Source organism: Fopius arisanus, unplaced genomic scaffold, assembly GCF_000806365.1.
Source record: "Fopius arisanus strain USDA-PBARC FA_bdor unplaced genomic scaffold, ASM80636v1 scaffold00030, whole genome shotgun sequence".
In the NCBI taxonomy this organism is placed as follows: Eukaryota; Metazoa; Arthropoda; class Insecta; order Hymenoptera; family Braconidae; genus Fopius; species Fopius arisanus.
In genome coordinates this window covers 60,618-81,589 of record NW_011887769.1, presented here as the reverse complement: position 1 = coordinate 81,589, position 20,972 = coordinate 60,618, and the positions used below count along the sequence as shown (strand labels likewise).

Genomic DNA, 20,972 nt, shown 5'->3' with positions numbered 1-20,972 from the left:
TCCAAAATATTACCCCAGTCAGACCCTCAAATCCTCCACCACCTTCAAGCCATCCAAATAACGTCTATTCCCTCTTTTTTATAAAGTCAATGTTTCAACAATAAATTTTGAAGTATGCAGCCTAAGTTTTTAAGCGAACCTGGCTCATTTCATTTTGAATTCAACGCCGGAGGAAAGTTCGTATCTTCGAAGAATTCACGGGTATCAAGACCGAGAAATAATGTGGCTGTTATGATGCAGATCAGTTACTAAATGATGTAAATTTTTGGCGAAAAATATTCTATCGATTGAAAGTTCGCACGGAAAAAAAATCAATTATACAAAAATAAAAATGGGTATTTTCATTGCAACATTGGAGAAAGTTTGACTCTATTGCTATCTGTGTGAGGGTGTTCTCTTCAAGAAAGAAAAGAGTGAAAAATGAAAAATTAAAAAAATAAATAAATTTTCTCTTTCGGGATTGAATGATAACGCATTTGGAACAAATACCGAATACGAGGCAAAGAGGGGAAAAATATTTTGATAAGCGAATGCTCGGTAGAACCGGAGATCTAGGACTCAACACCTATCGCCACGACTGGTCTCCGAGAATTTGAGAAATGCCGGTGATGAATCGGTATGCATCGATGGTATGCCGGGAATAATTTTGCCCGCTGGACGAGAGAATCGATCGGTTACATACAACCCTCCTCTACCCCAACATGTGCGTGAGAACGTCAATGTAGTAATACATATGTACATCGCCCTAGGTACGAACAGAGTGGTGAGCGCACAGTTTGGCCATCCATCTCTCTCCACCTCTCCCTTTTGGTATCCGTCGGCACAACCTACCTTCCAGACACACACATCCAACCTGTCCCTATCCACTACTATTTTCAATATCTCAATCACCAAATATAACAAAACTCGCGTCATTCAATGATCGTCATTTACCTATATTTCCCAACAACACGACCCAATTGTCACAGCTCCATTTTTCATTTATACTTTTTTTCCCAATTGTATTGTGTATTGTTATTTTTAGAGTTATGAACGTCATTCACCTGACATACTACTGAACTCCTGCTTATTCCAGGTCGAATTTTATTGTCATTTTTCATAACAGATATCTCCAATTGTTTTTAAACAATCGCTTTGATATTGAATTTGAACTGTATCCGAGCGCAATAATCAACCTCAATTAATCGATGTAAAGTGAAAATTTTGAACAATCGAGGATTTTGGTGAACGAGAATGTTAACGATGAATGCCATTGTGTTAGCGTTATATTTCCCGTAAATACGCCTCACTGATAGTCTCCACTGGCTGTTACTTTTCCCCATGAGGGGAGACAGGGTCTGCAGGAGTTTATAAGCGCTTTGCACCGAGTTTCTTGGCGCGTGAATTCTATTTTAATCACCGACAAAGTTATTAACATCCTCCCCGGACCTGTGCGAAAATGCCACTCTACGTTGCACTTGTCTCAGTGCCTATGTCTCCAAATAATAATAGATACCAGAACGGCATTCACGACCCTGCCACCGGCTATCCTCAGTTCTTTCTCCTCCTCAAAACCCAAGCCAAATTCAATACAACCAAGTAAAACTCAGTATCCACTATTTTCAAAGTTATTTATTTTGATAAATCAAACGAAGAAAAACCTCCACCGAAAAAACTTGATATCTTCAACTCGCAAAACCTCATTTTCCCAGGGTATTTAAAAAATCTTTTAACCTTTTCAACTATTTTTTTCTCATGTTTACTTCTCAAAACTTCATTGCTCCCCTCTGAGCCTCGTTCTGTGTGAGTTTCCGATGATTTGATACGCCTTCACAACTTGAGCTGCTTGGAGGGCACGGCAAAATGGATTAAAACTCCCCAAAATACTGAAACAGGGGGGCTCAAGCCCACTGAAAACTTTAGTAGTCACAAGAGGTGGAGATTGTTTCCCCGAAATTCGTATGGCAGTCGAAAGTTTCCAGAGATGCCCAGTTTTGCCCCCCTCAAAGAGCCCAGGCAACTATATCAACTTCCACCAAGTCGAGTATTTGTCTTCCATTCTCGGGCAAAGTGGACCCCTGGACATTCTGCCTCTTGGGCCACCTGAATTATAGATTAATTGTTCCCATTTTTTTTTTCAACCCCGAGATGGAAATTTCGGCAGGGAGAGAATTGCAAAACAGCCGGAAGCAGACATAACATTATTCGCTTTTTTTAAAATTATTTTTCTATGTAGTTTTTACTCGGTTTTTTATTCATTTCTCGTAAATACATTAATTCTGGAGTAAGCAAGTGATATTCTTAGGCAATCGATAACTACCTTCCGCACACGTGTGTCCTCAACGTTTATCCCAGTGTTTCAGTGTTGCGAAAAATTGATACATTTATCGCTAAGTTACAGTGATGTTAATTTATGAGAAAAAATTCATGAAACTTCATATTGCCCTGAAAATTGAAGGACATTCCAGGTTTTCAGGAGAAACTATGAAAAATTTGTAAATATTGAAAATCTAGGCGTTTCCATCAAATCTTGAGAAATTTTGCGCGTAAACGATGAATTTTCATCGACAAAATTTCTAATAGACCCAGGCAAGAAGCTGAAAAATCCAGTGCAAATTTGGTCTCTTCCCTGAAGGAATTATTGATTAATTGAATTGAAGAGGTGAAAGAAAAAGTGGACTTGCCAATGACGGGGTTATCCAATGCTTCGGGTCCTCAAACGGCACTTGGTACTGGCACCAGCAGACTCCTCGGCTTTTTAGGAATTTCCGAAGTGATGATGACACGTTGATATTTCGTGAGGGGATGAGGAATGTGTTTTTGTTGTGAATGAATGTCCTGTTATCGTTGTGTACGTGTGTTTGCTTTGAGTAAACGGGATTGATTGATTGTGGTGGGTAATTGGGTGGAGTTCGGTTAACTGGAGTCAATGGGTATGTGACAAGATGCAAGGTACAAGGTTAATCTGGATTCTGGATTGGTTAACGTGGTGCAGCAGGGCCGGGGGCTGACGCGACACTGAGCGTCCCATCGCGATTCACTGCAACATTGCGCATCTATTCGTGCGCATCTAACAATTCGCGATATGTCGAACCTTGTACAGAAGCTTCGACATCACACATTATGCCATTGTTACTTTTTATTTTTCTTTTTTTTTTTATTTTTCAGAGAATAAAAAATCGCGGAGAGATCAAAAGCCAAAGTATCTGGACAATTGAACTGCTCCACGAATATCTGTCAATTCTATCTTTCCTTTCCTCAGCCATTCGCGTTCAATATAGCGAAGAGCTAAAGCTTAAGAAATCAGTGTAATACCTCTGAATGTACAAAGGCTAACGCTATTTTTTCCAGGATCTTTATTGTAGAGGGAAGTAAGAACTATGAAAAATGGTCTTGCACAGTTTTCTCAGTTTAATGTTGATTACAAAAGTTAAATATTCGACTTTTTCTATAATTCTCATTTGCTCCTTACGATTTTAGACGACATGTTTGATGAGTTCATACATGAGTAATTGCGAGGATGACCGAGATTATGATGAATTTATATTATAAATAGAATTACTTTTTTTTTGCAGCGTGATATTATGTGAGATTCGACATACTATCGTAGATGACTCTCGATTTATTAGGTAGAATTGAAAAAATCGAAGTGCACATTAGGACATTGGAGATAAAACGGTGAAAAATTGAATTGAAATGCCTCAATGATTCTACAAAAGCGCACCTGAACCAGATGCAGCGGAAGCGATGAAAACATGTTATTTCAAATGATATATAAACATTTCTATTAATTTGTTTTAAAAACATATCAAACTTAAACCAAATTGAAATTTGAGTAAATCAGGAAAATCCCTTTTTCACGTATTCCCTTTTCAAAAAATACAGACAACAATTTAATCATTATAGTATATAAATGTTGGCCCAATGACCAAAGCATTCCAGTAGTGCATGAAAAATCTTTCATCGTCGAAAAACGAATTGATAGCCTGTGGATTTAGTTATAAGTTGGCTAGAGCGAAGTACGAGTACAAGGAATTAGGCTTGGATACTGGAGGTACTAGAAGACAGGTCGGTAAAAGACCCGCTAATAAGATCATACCATCTCGCATCACCCAATTTATTTACTATTTATATAGATATTTGATAAAATATATATATATAACAATTTCAAAATTGTTATATACATAACAATCTTATTAATGGGTCTTTTACCGACCTGTCTTCTAGTACCTCCAGTATCCAAGCCTAATTCCTTGTACTCGTACTTCGCTCTAGCCAACTTATAACTAAATCCACAGGCTATCAATTCGTTTTTCGACGATGAAAGATTTTTCATGCACTACTGGAATGCTTTGGTCATTGGGTTTTCCTGATTTACTCAAATTTCAATTTGGTTTAAGTTTATATATATATATATATATATATTAGAAAATTCGTTTAATGAATCTTTTTTTCGATTCAATTTCATTAACTTAACTCAATGTACTAGTTATGTGCTTTCATTGTAGAAAGAAAAAAATATATGAAGACTATATTAAATGTATTGTTATAAATTTTGTTTATCAAAGAGATTTATTTGTATCTGCCTCCAAATGATGATTGTAGCCGTGGAAAGGGTACCGCAAATACTAGTAATTGAAAAAATAGAAGAACATTGTCAGGTTAGCCAGTGTGGTGAGTGATGAGCCTCACTTGTCCCAGAACCTTGTGGAGAAGAAGGGTGAGCAATCACGCACGGATGAAGAAATTGAGGTGAATATAAAAGCGTCCAACAGGTACAAAATTGTAGTATTCTGCCGACGGATTGGTAAGCCATTCGCAATGAATCCAAATATTTTTGATGGCTTCCCAAGTGCACGGAAATTTCTAGAGGTGAATTCGAAAAAGGAGGGGAGTACGAGAGTGAGAAATAGAGAAAGAGAGCTCCTGGCAACAGGTGATCAGTGGGGGCATCACGTACCTCTTAGTCGTTGAGAGGATACCCAATTCAACCTGCTCGTCGATTCTTGCCAAACTTCATTTTAAGGCTTCAAATTTGTTGTTTTTGCAAACTACATTACGTAATTTTATCACGACTTAACCATTCGATGAAGGATACAACGAGCCGTGTCAGCTGACTATAGTCTGTCGTGAGGTGAATTTCCAGCTAATTTCCCGACCAAAAGACATCATGGGACAGAATAATAAAAGACTGGCAAATCAGTGGCTGATACAGTGTGTCATAAATTTTTATCAGTAAAATTCACAAGAATCAAAGGATTTCAGATGTTTTATACTCATTTGAATGTTCTCTTTGATTTTTTCATTATCACAGAAAATGAAAAATTGCATGAGAAAAAAATATTGTTTTCTGGCTATATTTACTGAACGAAAATATATTTGGCATTAAAATGATTTAAGAGTTGAGTAAAAAATTCTTTCTCACTGGATTTGAGTGAAAAATAAATTTGGTAAAAGTTGGAGAATTGGGGGAAAATGATGTTCACCATCATCCGAAGAAGAGGTGAATATCGGCCGTAGATGAAATACCGAGTGTGCACATCACAAAGTAGTTGTCTGAAACCCCTAGAAAGGCACGTATCAGTGCAGACTGGAGTGCGGGTTATGGGGGGTACACGCAATTGAATTTCTAAAGACGTCAATGAGAGCGGCAGCATATTGGCAGGCTGACTGTATATACACGTGAATCCCCGGGGTTGAAGGCACAAAGTGGGCACACTAGAGAAGTGTGATATATAGGATGCCAACGAGTGGCAGGAGTACGACGTAAAGATCCTCCAACCCTGAGCAATATCCCTGTGAAGGGCCTATGGAGGAGGCGTGTGAGCTCAAACTATGCAACGAAACGACGATGAAGAGTGGCGTTGTAACATGATGGAAATAGAAGGGCTAGGGAAGGGGCACTGACGAGAATCACCGGGCAAGCTGGGACCCGGAGAGGACACCGAGAGTGTAATGTAAACTAATTAGGAGTGAGTCTACGGCAATTAAGGTCGCCAGAGTGCCTGGTGCTCTGACACTCCTCCAACAACCTATACCACGCTTGATAACAAGGTATTAGAATTATGCCAGTAGCTTTGAGAACACTCATATCGGCTAATTTTTTATCATGGCCATCATGGGTTTCACACCTCTTAAATTCACTTCATTATTCAAATCACTCACATTTTTCAGCAAAATAATTGAAATAATTGAGTTTGGCTGTAACTCTTTTATAGAAAAAAACGCAGAGACGCGAAAATAGCTCAATCTATTAAGTGGAAGTGTATTAACTCAATGCTGTTGATTTTTTAATGGGATGAGTTGAATTAAACTGTATGCAGTATTTTTTGACGGGGATAAGTCGCTCAGAGTTATTTCCTAATTAAGTTATCTTTGCAGCAAAAGTGATGACGAGGGGGATGTAAATAGTCCAGAAGTTAATGCACAGAGTGGAAATGAAATGGTGAAGAAATAGGAGCGAGTTTTTCGGTGGCTGTTGAATAAATTAGGGGGAAAAAAAATTAGGATTAAGGTAAGTGGCGGGAGAGAAAGGGTGGAAAATTATTCTGTACAAAATAGAGAGGTACGTGGAGGAGTAGCCATCTCAGCAAGTCGACCAAGTCCCTGTTGTGGATCATATTTTACCTGTCTCATTAGTGGCCCTTTAACCCTCGGTGGAAAATTCTTTAGTGAGTCGAGGATCACTCAACCGCCTGCCTCTGAGAGTTTTAATTCGAAACTTTTAATTGCAAATCGTCCAATGAGCCATCGATCGTTTCCAATGAGAAAGAGAGAGGGAGAGAGAAATATAACCTGAGGATCGTTTGTCCTCATTTGTCGTTGCAATGTGATACTGGCTACCTCAACCCAAAACGAATCGTCCTGGTGCTTTTTCAGTTCGATCATTTATCTCCATTTCACGGCTGAACCACTAGCCACTGGTGATGGTGGGGGTGAGTTTTCACCGTACCAAAAACCACAACTGGCTGTTCCAGATGTTCCTGCTTTAATGAACTTTTGCCCAATTTCCAACGGAGGCAAATAATATTATGAACAGAGGAGAGATTTACTACTGTGTGAAAATCATTACTCCCGTTTTGCAACCATTAGTCCTTTATTTCACTCTAATGCTGCATATTTTTTCTATTTTTCATCCAGACAGGATCAAGTGTAATATTGATGTGGTATGGGCATTGTTTTGTTTTTTGTTAAATGATTTCGATTACTGGGCAGTGTGAATTTTCTATTCACTGATTATTCTGTGGGGCCCCTGGGGGTGATGATTTTGACAATGTCATATTTGAGGCAGCATTAATTTAAAAAAACTACGTCGATATTTTATTTATCTATTTGTAAAATCATAGAGCCAGAATATAAATAAATATACTACATGTACAACAAAAATATTACTTATTCATTAAATTATTTATTATTTTTTCACATGCGATACAGGCCATAATGAATTTGATTAAAATTGTTGCTGAAAAAATGGAAAAAAACATTTAGTGGAAATGTCACTTGTGGAAAATTTGTAAATTAAAGTGGATAATTTTTAAGAGTGTATTTGGATAGAGGATGAAATTAAGATAATCCTTGGAGAGCTCAACTCTCTTCGCATTTAATTCCAAATATTTATGGTGAGCGATATCTTTTTGGATTTCCCAAGTGCTATTCCTCGGCTAAATAAATCTTTATTGCATGAGGCTAGCGTGGCACGGAGGATTCCCACGAGCGAACCGATGGCTAACCGAATCCATCTCGCTAGAGTGATCCAATAATTTCCGCGCCACGATTTCCTCCATATTATATATCCCAGTCTCAATATGTACCCACCAAATCATCTCCATCACCCGTATTTACTCAACGAAAAATCCCGGAGTATTCAATTCATCTATATTCATAGCTAGATATGATAAAAACAATCTCTGTCCATTGAAAATAATCAAAAAAATCACAATAGAATATTGTTTTTTTCTCGAGAATGAGAATTTTTAAAAGAGACAAGTGAGTTGATACCACTCAAGTTTGACTGGCGTTATGGGGCGAGAGCAATGAAAATCCAGTGAAATATAAAGAGAAAAAAGAGAATAAAAATGAAAAGAAGGGGGGCTGGAGGGGAATGGTTGAGAAATAAGAGCGATGAGATAGAGACAGAGAGGCAAAGGAGGTGGGGATTGCAGATGCAGCTGAGGAGGATAACCAGTGCCGGTAAGAGGGATGAAAGAGAAATCCTGGGGATGATGGAGAAGTGAGGAGATAGTAGTGTCGCAATAGACTGCAGATTGGAGAGGCAGGCGTACAGTCAGTTGACTAGGTACAGTCAATGACATAAAGAGAGAATTTATGCGGTAGATGAGGGAGAGTTGGCCGAGCTTCGATTTGCGGGGAGTCTATCATCAGGTTGTAATGCTCGGTGGAAGGGACCGCCCGACCGGAGCTCGATATTACTACTTGTACAAATACAAATATCCTCGTGGATGATATGCCGCGGGGGCCGGCATTATCAGCAATTTTTTTTTTTTCATCCTTTACCACCGTTTTTATGGCCTTGAAACCATGAATTTTTCAACTATAATTCACATAAAACTTTCAGCTCTCATCCATTTTCTCATTAAATGGTGAATTTTCAATGATGAGCTTCACTAGAATTTCAATTCAATGAAGAATTTTATAATTGATTTTTCGATTTAATTTAATTTAGCCATATTACAGATTCATTTATTTCGTAGTTTGTGCTTTGAGAATAACTGAGTTTCACTAATTAATCTGTGATTGCAATGAGTAATTTGGAAAATTCGACGATCGATTGAATGCGAATATAGTGGAAATGGGAGGTGAATATATGCCGAGGATGAATTCATATCTTTATTCCCCGATCGACAGTCAATTTATAGTGGAGGTGTAAGAGGAGGAGTAATTTGTGAGCGGACACGAGATGGGCCAATTGGCCGTCCATTACGCGACATTATACTTTAACGCCGCCAGGCTCAACGAAACACTTCCGGTAATCACTACCCTCGTTTTCTAATGTCTATAGACTCTTTCTTTGCGGCACTCGGGGGCTCGTGGAAATAGACCTGTCTCGATGAGTTGAGACAGCGACGAATATTTCCAGAGGATATTGCTTTTTAATTGACGCCAATAGTGATTGGATTTTTCAGTGATATAATCACCTATATGTATATATTTGGTTTACTCGTCGCTAAAAAATAATTGGATATCAAGTTCTCATTGAAATAATCCACCTTCACCCCTCGTTTTTTCCCCTTATTTTTTCAACTATTTTCAGTTGAAACTTTTTAATTATTAATTTTTCAGCCTCTCATAATGAGAAAAGCCGTTTTTGTTTTTGAGTTTTCGAGTGGAATTTACAAGATGTTAACAATGAAAAAGGTCCATTTTAGCCGACCTAAGCTGCCACTAAGTATTTCCCTTGCTGAGAAGTTTTGCCATTTGAGTCTGAGTCAGGAGAGAGGGAAAGAGTGGAGGCAAACTAAATGCCGGAGGATGGGGCAAAAGTGGATGGTTGGAATATCACTGTGGGAGGTTGGGAGGTAGAGAGGAATGGGGTGACAGTGGGGTGGAGTGAGAGGAGTCTCGAGAAAACTTGGAGTAAAGGCAAGGGTCTGGCCAGGAAGAAGTCCGTCTCGGGATTTATCTCTCTCTCTCTCTCTCTCTTTCGGCGTTTGGATGCCGTTCCACGGGGGCGTAATATTGATCATGCTCTAGGCGGGGGAGGATGGAATGTCTGCACCCTCTCTCACTCTCTCTCTCTCCATCCAAAACTCATGGGTAAAGGGAGTGGATGAGAAGAAGGGAGCCGAAGCATTGCAGAAACTGCACTCGTACCTTTTAAAGGGGTTGAAAAAATATTTCGTACATTTTTAACATCTCTTTTCCAGGGATTTTACGGTTGCCTAAATATTTTCACATGCAAATTTTTGGTAAACAGTTGGATTTAGCAATTATTTCCATTTATTTTTCATTTGTTCGTCAGTTTATTGGAATATTTGGGTATCGTGATGGGAATGTCAATTATTTTTAGTGTTTTGCCAATGCTAATATAGATCTTTTGTATTTTACCGTGCTGTGTTGGAGTTTTAACGTGAATTTTTCTTTAGTGGGTAAAGAGAGATTGGATGAAATAACTTCAGGTATATTAGTTCCAGCCCTGTTCAATATTTTCCCGGTGATGATGAATTTTTTTTGTTGTCGACGCGACAGGTTAAGCCTTCGGATGGAGCGCGACCCTTTAAGCCAGACAGGACTCTTCTATGGTTTCAACTTCTCTCTGTGTATTGCCAGAGCTACACCCTCCCATCAAGCCCTCCGTCGAACGCTCACTATTTTTTTTCATTCGCTCCCCTCAAATTCCCTCTCTTTCTCTCTGTTTTTTTTTCCCCAGCAATGGAGAGACTTTTGGGAGATGTTGAATAAAAAAAAAATAATAATAAGAGAGCGCGAGCTGATTCTTGACACTTGACAAAACCCATGTAAGGCTTCGTCGCCCTCATGACTTTCTCAAGCTGGGGCCTCATTATGCGCAATTTTTTCACTCTTGAAAAAAATGTGAAAAACTGTTGTAATCAGAGCACATCACGAGAACCGGGTCATGAATAGAGTCTTAATTTTTATTCACAACGACATGAGCCTGATTTTCAAAATTCTGTGAATTAAATGGATAAATGTGTGAGTAGTGTCGAGGATTTGATACCCTAAATCGACATATATTTTATTCCCATGAAATCGAGAGGTGAGTGAAATGCCGTTAGTTGGCCCTCCCCACATAACCGAAAGACCACTCCAATTACCGAGAGCCTCAAACCCTCTCCTTCTCTCTTCAACTGGTTGAAAGTGACGTCAGCGTTTCATTAATTTTAATTAAATATCCTTAATTTCCATGGGTATCCATCGCATCGCGGTCGGTAGTGGTGCAGTGGTGGTAGAAGAGGGAAAAAAAAATCCACCGGGAGGAAATCGAAATGAGAGGGAAAAAAGAGCCCCACCCCCCAGAAATATAAAAGAGAAAATGAGAAACATGTACATTCGCACAGTCGGTGGGTACCGCATGCCGTGTGTTATACAATTTATTCAGAACGAGAGACTCGTTTTAACCGGCTTTGAACTTTTGCCTCTGTCACGACAGAGGAAAAGAGGGGGAAGAGTAGAAGGGGAATCCGTCGTTAAAAAATTTAAATCGCGAGTGTATTTATATGAAATGGGCTAATTAAAATTTATGAACAATTCGAGTCGAAATTCGACCACTCCGACTGGAACCTGCAAACTGGAAGAATTAATTATGCATTAAAATAATGCAATTAGATAAAATTTATGGTTATTCAATTTTTTCCATAAATGTTAAAGTTCCACGATAAAAGCAGATCAAACAACATCAATCGCTCCAGCAACTACTTTAAGAGGAATAAGAAAGTGCAGTGAAGTAAAAAAACGAGAAAATAGAGTGGTGGAGGGCGAGAGTGCCTCATCGATATGCCAAAGACGTCTTCCCCGATACCACCGATTATCCTGTTTATAAATCCTCCCACTCCCTCACTATCTAATGTAACAGAGCACGACCATTAACCCCTGCGGATCCCCTCACTTCTCCATGTACAGATATACATATATATATATATTCTCGATCCCATCATCCGCTACTCAAGTTAACTCATGGAGATTTACATATAAAATTGAATGACAGTCATTACTATTTCGCTCGATTATTTTGCAAAATCGTCAAATATATAATGAGGATTAGAATAGCTTGAAAACAAATTTAGAACCCTCCCCGGATTTATGATGAAATGAACCGGGAAAACTCAAGTTATCGAATAAACAACGAGATATGGTGTATAGTTAGGAAGTGAAAAGCCCCACATGCGGAAACCCCAGCGAATATTGCCATTCCCTTTCCACCGTGTTGTAAATAGGAGTACCTATCGACGTGTTATGCTAAGACTCCATCCGTACCTCTGGCAAGTCAAACACCAGAGAAACTACGAAATGAGCGTACGCTAGTGGCAAATACAACGCATCATTCTGTACATCAAATGCAGCTTAGTCATTATACCCTCTGTTTTCTACTATCTGCTATTGCATTGACATTCTCCGTTGAATTTCAATGAACTAATTTACTATTATCTCGACCCTTCATTGTCTCTTACATCCAAAAAAATGGTTTATTATAAGGACCGCATGTAAGTATTAGTTCGGAAAAAACAAACACGAATAAAATTTTGAAATTTGGGTTTCGCTGAGGGTTTCCTGAATAGGTATGGTAGGTAATGAGAGAAGTATTCAGGATTTTTTTTCCGAATTTTTTACTCTAACCGTTCTCAAAATATGAATTTTCTTAAAATTTTTTTTCAAAAATTCATTTTTGTCAAGTTTCTTCAAGTTTTTTCTCTCCTTAAATGTCAATTTTTAACTATATTTTTATAAAAAAAATAGTGCAAAAATATTAATCAATTCTAAGGTGATGATTTTCTATTTTTAAGCAGAAATTACACGATTTCGATCGGGGGAATACTTTTTTTTTTTAATTCTCCAAAAAATTGATTTTTTATAACTCTAACTTCCCTCATTGTCATACTTCGAATCTCGCGCTAGAAAGAGCGAAGTGTAGTGTTGATCTGTAGATAATTCACAATTAATTTAAATTTAAATTATTATTAAATGTTTATTCTTTATTTTTATGGTGATTAAATAAAGGATTCGTCTGGGATATTCAAGGGCTTTGATAATGAAATATTTTTGTAAACTACAAATTCTAGTTAAATTAATTTGGTGGAATTTGAATAAATTGCGAAATTTGAAATGCGTACAATACAGTGGTTGTCAATTATGAGAAAGAAAATCGAAGAAAGTACGAATCAAACGGACGCACTTGGAAAAGAGAGGACGTGACGAGGCCATTCGCATCATTCACGCTTCCCTTGTGGGCTTTCTTCTTCACCCCCTTTTTTTCGACAATCCCTTCCCCTTCGGCCTCTTGAAAACTACTCCGAGAGGAACAGGAAGAACCCGCCCAGACATGCAACACCCTTTTTTCTACCACCCTCGTCTCATTCTCTTGTGTCCCTCATTTTTTTTTTGCGACTTTCTTCCCTCCAAACGCCGGAGACTCAAAGCTCTTTCACACACCCTACGCAACTCAGACGTTTCCACTTCATAATTTAGAAACTGAAATAAAGCTGATTTTTTTTTCCATCTCTCCAGTTTCTAAATCCTTCCAATTAGTACTGTAATTGTCTCGCTATTTCAAAAAAGTCTCACAATTATTACTCATAATAGTGTATGAAAGAACCTTTCATTAAAATTTCATGAAAATTCAGTGGTTCAATAAATTATTTTTATTTCCGTGGAATTTGTGAAAATAATTTTTATCCCTCATCATTCTGACTCTCCGTTCTCTTAATTACATGCACGAAACTCAGAATACATTCAATCCACTGTCTAGGTCGTCCCCAGCTCAGACATCTCCACTTTATTATTTAACCTCTCCATCCTAAAGTAAAAAGTGAAGAGATAAAAAAGAAGGAAAAATTGTAGAAACGCTTTACTGAATTGTCACCGCGATTTTTCTACCCAGTAAACACCGTGTTACCTCTAATTCTGATTAACATTTCAATTCATTAATTTAATGGCATGGAAAATCTGAGTTTTGTGAGCTCAACGTGTACCTCGGGGTAAAAAATTTGCATTTTTCATCTGAAAATGTCGTCGCGATGCACTCCGAGTATTCCCCTCGCTTGCGTACACATCTTTTTTTCCCCTCATCCCTCTGATATATTTTTTTCTTTCTCCCATATCTACTATGCGGTAGCTCGTTTATTAATCCAGCGAGAGAGAACCCACGGCGCGGCCCTGTCCACCTCTTTCACGTGAGTTTGTCCAGACAAGTGAAACAAACGGGATATAACGAAACAAAAGGCGGTACGAGGGCTGAAAAACGAATTGAGAAAGTACATACAAGACTGGGATTTAAGCTCCACGAAAATAACACAATTTAGCTTATTCTACTGGAAAATAAATCAACAGAATTCACGGCAAACATCATTTATACATTTCAGCGTGGATATCTTGACAAAATATACCCCTGACCAATCCCCTCAACAGAATCCCCTCACAAAGTTTCTCCAAGTGACAGAGAAAAACAATTTCTGTTATTAAACAAAAATTTTTCCATTCATTTATCAACTCATCTTCTAATAAATATGCATCATTATGATTCATTCATTTATTGTAATTTATTGAACGTTTTGTGTTGGGCCAGGTGAGGAAATATTCAAATTAAATAACAATATATTTTTCTTCAAGTTAATTTTCAATATCTACGCACATAGAAGGTATTTCTTTCTCGTACGAAAATCATTTTCTTTCCTCCACGATTGACTAGAACTGAAGAGATTTTTTACATTCTGGAGCCACCTAACAAAGGTCCTTATTTCTCATTATTTTGCTGTTTATTTTGCATTAGTCCCTTACTCTATGTTCTGTAAACACTTGTCTGTATCCATTAATACTTCTAAGAAAATTCATAAAATAATTTCTCAACATCTGCATCTGCAATATAAACCAAACTTAACCGAAGTAATGAATTAACTGGTGAATTGGTTTCAATATCCTAGCATTTAGTTTTTCTGAATGAGAAGAGAAGAATTTGAAGTACGAAGAAATATGTTTCACACGTGAAAAAAAATTTTCTTTCTGTTATTACAATTGTCGGCATATGATAATAGCTGATATGCACCACAATCCAGCAAACACCTGCAGACCCACACAAAAGCTCCACACCCACCGCATAAAATACCACTTGATTCAGCATCGGTTTCCACAACTTCGACAATAACTAAAACCAAGTTGAATCTCCCTCCACGGTCCAGTGGACATATTATCTAGACTGTGGAATAAAGACGAAAACTTTTGCTGAAAGGATCGGTAGAGAGAAGCGATTGTAGATATCGGGTTTATCCGAAAGAAAATAACAGCACATCATCTCCCTCCTCGACATACGTCAAAAAGATCCACACGTATATCGATTTACTGTATGCATCCTTCCGGATTTGTACACCACTCTGGCACTCTATTCAATTACACTTGGGACTCCCCCATACAAAACTCCTAACAATTCCGTGTAAGGCCAATGCCTTTCTTTACTTCTTTACCCAGTTCACTACTTGTTAATATATTAAAATTCCATTTGTATGAAAACATCACGGCTCCACTCCCTCTCCTGAATTTTTTTTTCTCACCCTTCACGCGCTTCTTGTCCCGCCGAGACACCTCCAAGACTATTTTCCTCGCTCCAAGTGTGAAATAGTCAAGAGTGCATGTCTACCGACGGATTAAAAAAAGCCAAAGAAATCCTCTTTAACTCAATACTTGAATGAATCTCTCAATGTGGAGCCAACTGTGGTTTTTATAATTAATTGATGAGATTTTTCCACAGTCTGCTGCTCCCCCTTTTCAAGGTGTTGTACCACCCCCAGATAATACGCCCCACAACTCGGGGAACAATGATGTAACTCGTTATTACAACGAGCTCATGAATAAAAAGAAAAAAAAAAGTTGAGAATGATTAAAGGGATGGTAACAACGCACGAAGTGATAGGAAAATTGATTAAAAAAGCCAGGATGAAAGGGGAGTAGTTGAAAAACCGTTGGTTAAAAAAAAAATCCCCTCAAATGACAAAAGAAGGGGATCGATATATCGATGAGCCCCGGGGGGACAGCTAAATATTCATTCAACATCAGACGATGTATAAATTTTCATGGTGCTCTTACTCGTTTTCCCTCAGCACACAATTGGAAAAACAAAGCCCCGAGATGCATGCATAAATAATGTTTTCGTCCTCTCGTCGACGATCGTTGGCTCGTTTTCCCGCCGTTGAATCTCAATGTTCCTGTGGGTTCATTAAGTTTCCAGGGAAATATCATCGGGAAATACGTCGATAGGGGGTGACAAATGGACGATTAATCGAGTGGCCAAAAATCTCTCATTTTAAAGAGATAAAAAGTCCAATGATAAAATCAATAAAAAGCTGAGAGAATGGAAAATGAATGGAAAGGGTTTAGCAGGCCCGAAAAAATATAGATATAAAATGGATGAGCAACGACGATCCATGATCCCTTTATAACCAAGAATAAGAGGTGAAGATATAGATTAGAGAGTACCAGTACAGTACAGAGAGTGAAGTTACAAAGAGAAAGGAGGGAATGACGCGTGGCATCACGTGGGATATTGATCGGAATAGAGGAGAGGAGGTAAAAGAGACAGAGATGCAGCATCCACGCGCGAGCCATTGCAGCCTTACCCTACCCCAACTACCAACTACCATTCCATCATCCTCCCTATATATACCCTCCTTTCACCACTCGCCCTTCCTCCGCAGCCCCTTTTGTGCATTCCCTTTTGCCTCCGATCTCACTGGCTTCTCGCCATAGGTACTCCACCTCTGTTGCGCTCTGTTTCACTTTCAACTATCCCCCTCCCACACCCTCATTTTCCCATTTTCCTGCTTCCGCACACTCTCCAACTATACCCATCTACTTTTATAATCAATTCTCCTCCTTCTCTTCCTCCTTCTCCTCCTTCTCCCCCTTCTCCTCCTCCTCCTCCATCCCCTCCCCGTCCAACTCACCTGTCCACCGGTTAGCCACAGTCCTGTCAACTATTCTCCCCCCGCCTCCTATATAGTGGCGTGTGCAGACCAAGCCAATGGTTAATTATTAAACCTATACAGGAAAATTCATCAAAATCGGTTGCTAACTGAATGCGATGAAGTTTACCGTGAATAGGTTGCCTCGACGATACACTCGGAATATTGGTTGTTTTTGAACGACGGATGGGAGGGAAAATTGCCGATGAAATTGAATTCGGTGGGACACATGGTCGGTTTAAAGTTTGCCTTTTTGTTCCTCTCCCCTTGATCACGATTTTTCCACTGATTTTCCTTATTTTTTATAATTCCATAATATATTTCAACTAAAAATCACACACCCTGAGAAAAAGAAGTTTGGATAAGGCAAATGTGAGGATCAACAAAATCATAACTCGGATGAATAATTACCACGAATATGTTATTCTAAGGGAAGGAAAATTTCTATCAAGAAATGGCGCACAAGTTCCAAAGATGATGATAATTTTTTCATAATAAAAATGTCGAACCTCAAACCAAGTGTAGTTGAGTAAATTTACTTACAATTTTGTCATTCTCAAATCCAAAAAACGTGCATGTAAAAATTACTTGACTTGGTTCGAAAAGCCGTCTCGTTGTTGTCGATTCATTGCTCATCACTTGTCAAAATTGAAGAGTACAAAACCTTTTTGGCTAAATTTTTTTCGTTCATTGATATAGTTTTCTTGTTAATTTTTGCGTATAAGATGCAATTGTCAAAAAAAAAAACTTATTTCCTTCAGTACACTAAGAAGAAAATTCATGCAGAAATTACGTGAAACCTATAGGAAATGCCTGATTATTTATAGATTCATCATCTCTTCTCTTTTGAGGACAAGATATTGTTGATTATCCTCAATGAGGTAGATAATAATCGGACAATTAATCAACGGAAATGGTTGACGATAAATCTACACAGAGCAGGTTATTGATTTTAAAGGTGAGTGTGATAGAGAAGATGCTGGTGGAGAAAAAAATAAAAGAATGAGTGGGAGTGAGTGGGAAGAGACTGGAGCTCTCGAGAACCGATAGATAATTGGACTGTAGGATTCTTCGGGAATTCAACAGAGCTCGCTTCCTCCGGACTCGGAATTTACTTTTTTTTTTATCTTGCTTCATCCTTCACCGCGAATCCGCTCATTTCACTCTTTACTTCAGTCTCCATTATTTCATTTTATTCGCTCAATGACTCGTTATTCTATTTCCTATTTTTTTTGCGGCTTTAAAATTCCGTCGAGGGATTTTTTTTCTACAGTTGAATTGATGAGTGAAGATACCAGGAGGTTCTAAATACTCCAAATACACCATTCCCCGCGTCACTTACACCGACCTATTTCATCTCAGTGGTCGCGAAGGAGAAAGATTTAAAAGAGGAAAAAAGGGGAGACATGAAAAACACAACTAGACTGAATTTCTATCCAGAGACTTGGTCGATTCTTTCTGGATCTCTATAAACGGCAGAGATAGACGAGAAAAGCGTAGAGAGGTGAGAGGGCGAAGGCAATGAGTAGAGAAAGAGGCTAAAAAAATGACCAAGAAAAAGGAAAAACAGAAAAGAAAGAAAAAATGAGGAAATGGGCTGGCAGAGGGGTCGAGCTTGGCGGTCCAAGCGAATTGCTTTACGCTCCCCACTTGGTTGGGATATCTTTGGATGAAAAGCCATGCTAAGAGCGGCCATAAAAAGAAGAGATGAAAAAAAAACGTCCCCGCGAATGAGTGGTGAAACATGCAGATAAAAAAAAACGCACACTCACACACACACATACAAGAACGAATGAAAACTCCCGGTGAACCGAGGGAATTAATTTCTAATGATGATGTCAGTCCACCGAGAGCTCTCCTTTTATCTATTATTCTTTTCATTTTCGGGGGGAGGCTCATTTAAATAGGACTGGTGGGGAGGCACTGGCTAATTAAAGTTAAATAAATTCTCGGTTATTCGTTGTGTTTCTTGGGGAATTCACCAAACGACGAAATTCAGGAAAAATTGTGAAATCCTTGGATAGGTAAAGATAAGCAGTGTGACCCCCTTGCGATGTAACGATACCCTCAAAAGATATTTCCGGTAGTCTCAATAATGCAAAATACCAGTGGTCGGAAAATTTTGGTGATTGAATTTTGAGGAAGGTCGAAACGTCGAGACGCCAAATCCAACCCATTTCTCTCAGCCCGATAATCGATATGGGCTTTCTATTTCAGCTCATACCACTCAACCCTCCACCGACCACATCCAGAAACAACTACACAGGGATATCCTGATGGATTTTCAATTTACATTCCCATTTGTTTTTTTTTCCCTTGCCCACTACCAGAGCTAATTAATTTATCAGCATTCATCCCATCGCAGTAAACAGATAGACAAGTACTAGCGTTTTACAGAGGGTTTGAAAAACACGAGGATAACTATGAAAATGTCGAGTGCACTTTTCCCTGTAAATTGATGATAACATCGATACGCACCACTTGTTCCTCCATTTATTTATTTTCCCAAGTTTATTGAATAAAAAAAATGGGCAAAAAATTGAGCAAATATTTTCCGGAAAAATCCTCGATTGCCATTTCAATTGAAATCTTTCAATAAAATCTGAACTGTAGATATTCGATGTAAAATAAAAGAGAAGCCAGACGAGTGTAGAGGAATGATAAAACGGCGGATGGGGCGTAAATCCCCGGAGGGTTTACCCAAAAAAACGAGAAAAAAAAGGAAAAAAAAGAAGAAAATGTGCACATAAGATGGTGAAAAGAGGAATAAAAGTGGTGGAACAATGATAAATAAAAAGAGAGTGCTCACCCCCTGAGGAAATGCCTCTTTGCCAGCTCCAGCTTGATGACACTCGACTCACAAGCGTCACTATACAAGAAGAACCCGGACAGGCCTCACCACTTTCCCAGTTTCTTCCGTCAAAATTGGGAGAAGTCAAAATTTCTTCAATTACTCACTGCCCACTGTCTACAGAATAGGTTGGAATACGTTAGAAGGAATAATTTATTTGGGAAATGAGGAAAATTAGGAGTGACGTACAGCACGTACCGATCACGTCTGCGACAGTACAATCGGAAATGATTCTAAAGTTAGAGATGCATTGAGGAACGAGAGGGGAAAAAAAACCAAGGAGGATAGGAGTGGAAAATGAAGAGAGTTGAGTCGTGCCCGAAGCGATGACAAATACAATACACGCCAGTTTCGCTCCGATGGCAATCACGTCTCATCCTGGCTCTATCTGCATTTGGTGCTATCACTTCATCTCACTCGACATGCAACACGCCTCGAGATCTTTGTGGATTGTCGTTTGCTTGTAGGAGTACGGGGAGAGGGCATTATTTCTCGTGCCAAATAGTATCGTAAGCCAATGAGCGCACCAGCCTCATGATCGTCATTCAGATAGTCACGTGATTGCGCGTAAATTAAGGAGTGATGAAGAATTTTAACGGACAGCTAAATTGGCGATACCAATGTCTAGGAAAAAACGATGAAAACATATGTTAAAAATGAGAGGGAAGATGAGGAGGGGGGTTAAAAATGAGAGGAGGATCCGATGACGTTTCCGACTCTATTTCGTGACAGTGGTCGCATAAGCCATCGAACCACTCATTTTTTTCCCTCTCGTTCTCTCCTATTTCCACTTCTGCTACTGTACCAGCGACTTTCTCCATCACGAGTCAGAAAATTCCACCTAAAAAACACTGATACACACATCGATGGAACCATTGTCACCCATCCTCCCCTTTCTATCCAATTCCGCATCCACCGTAATTCTTCCTTCTCGATTCAACAATTTTTTGTTACGATTTAATTGGAAAAATTCGATGCGCAGCAGGCAATTGTACGCTCGTATAACAATTTAACAAGCGTAGAGAATTTTATCGGAGATAGTATCGAGATATAATAGAAAGAAAAGTTGAATTGCCAAGCTCAAGGAGAAAAGGTACATCGTTCGCCCATTCCAAGGTGCATTCCACTCGTGACTGGCAACATATACGGCAACCATCAAAACAGATATATCATAACGCTCAATGAAGAGGTGGCAAGGATAAATCTAGAACTCCCAAAGTCTAGAGTCTGGTGACCTGTTCCAGCCAATTGGATCGCCAATGATATAGAAGAAAAAGAAGACAAAAGGGGTATTCCATTAAACCTAATGAATATAATCTCGGCGTACGGAGCGTTAAATTTGCGCGGAGGAAGTGGACAGAGATGGCTCTTCAGGTTGGTAGTGGTCATGAAAGTTTCACAGCTGGTGATACGGGTCATAAAGTAACGTATGTAAATCCAACGAGAGAGAGAGAGGAAGGAGAGGCTAGGCCAAGCCCACAATGCGTCTTCTGGCGACA

General features: G+C 38.9%; 1 protein-coding gene across 2 annotated transcripts in view; it reads right to left on the bottom strand.

Moving 5' to 3' along the window:
* The window catches only part of mub (poly(rC)-binding protein mub), an 87,290-nt gene extending 67,599 nt beyond the window's left edge, over window positions 1-19,691 (bottom strand). Inside the window, exon 1 of one of the 2 annotated variants that reach the window (XM_011302934.1) lies at window positions 19,432-19,691. The gene's annotated coding sequence lies outside the window, so the exon portion shown is untranslated. Of the gene's footprint in view, window positions 1-2,663; window positions 2,989-19,431 lie in introns of those variants that run through there. The other variant, XM_011302935.1, reaches the window with a different exon arrangement.
* Between the last annotated feature and the right edge of the window lie 1,281 nt (window positions 19,692-20,972).